Here is a 1,468-nt window from a genome sequence, read left to right as displayed (position 1 = left end):
AAATCTCTTCCATCTAAACCCCTCAGATGCCTCCGAGACGTGACACGGTTTTGCTTTCCCACCGGAGCTCACCCAGTTGATCCAGCAGCAGAATACTTTGATGCAATTGCTAGTTCAGAACCAGGGACAACAACAACAACAACAACAACAACAACCCGCCACCCATGGACAACCTAGCCCGTTTTCTAAGGTTACAACGGTGTTTTCCAGTAGCACCGAGCCCATAGTTGCGACGATTGGCTAGCGTATTGGAAGGGAGTTGACCACCGCAGGTTGCACAGATGCTGAGAGAGTGCGCTTTGCCGCACATCAATTGGATGGACCAGCAGCCTCATGGTGGGAGAATTACACAGCCACTTTTCCTATAGCCAATGTCACTTGGGACCAGTTTCAGCAAGCTTTCCGCACAGCCCATGTCTCCACTGGAGCTATGCAAATGAAGAAGCGGGAGTTCCGCAACTTACGCCAGGGGAACCGTACTGTGGCTCAGTACGTGGATGAGTTTAGCAAGTTATCTCGCTATGCCCCTGATGATGTGGCCACAGATGCCGCGAAGCAGGAGAAGTTTATGGAAGGGCTGAATGATGAGATGAGCATGCAGTTGATGGTAGCAACCTTCAACAACTACCAGGAGTTGGTAGATAAGGCTCTTATGATTGAAGGGAAGCAGCCAGCAGTTGAGAGCCGCAAGAGGAAGTATGGACAAGGAAGTATAACTCAGGAGCTCAGCAGAAACCTCGCCTAACCCCGAACTCGGGAGGACTTGTTCATAACCATGGAGGTCACAACCACACTGGAGGAGGATCGCATAACCACAATGGTTCTAAGAATGGGAATGGGAACGGAACCAACAATAATCATAACCGCCCCAACCCAGCCACACCCGCCAAAAGGGACTTAAGTCATGTTATGTTTCAAGTGCGGGAAGACTGGACACTACGCCACGGAGTGCCCTGAAGGAAAGAATGGAAATGGAAATGGGAGCGCTGGGAAGAAGCCAAATCCATTCAACAAAGGACAAGTGAACCACGTTAACGTGGAGGAGGTTGAAGAGCAGCCGGACGCGGTAATAGGTAAGTTTTTGGTTAAGTCATTTACCGCTCTTGTTCTTTTCGATACTGGTGCATCGCATTCATACATATCAAGGGGATTCGTGGATAAGTTTAAACTAACCCAAACCCTTAGGACCCCTCTTTTAGTGAGTTCACCCGGAGCAGAGTATATGGCTAGCCGATGGTGTGACCAAATACCCTTAACCATTGGTACACATTTTTCCGTCCGACCTAATTATCTTGGAATGCAAGGATTGGATGTGATATTGGGTATGGACTGGATGTCAAAGTTTGGAGGAAGCATTGACTGTGCTAGTAAGTCGATTTATCTCACCACCCCGGAAGGAAAAAGGATTAAGTATGTATCTAGGCATGTGCCTAGGAGGAGTCAAGTGAATGCCCTTACGGGAGTTGTT

Source organism: Triticum urartu, chromosome 4 (assembly GCF_003073215.2).
Source record: "Triticum urartu cultivar G1812 chromosome 4, Tu2.1, whole genome shotgun sequence".
Taxonomy (NCBI): domain Eukaryota; kingdom Viridiplantae; phylum Streptophyta; class Magnoliopsida; order Poales; family Poaceae; genus Triticum; species Triticum urartu.
Note: the sequence above shows the minus strand (reverse complement) of the source record.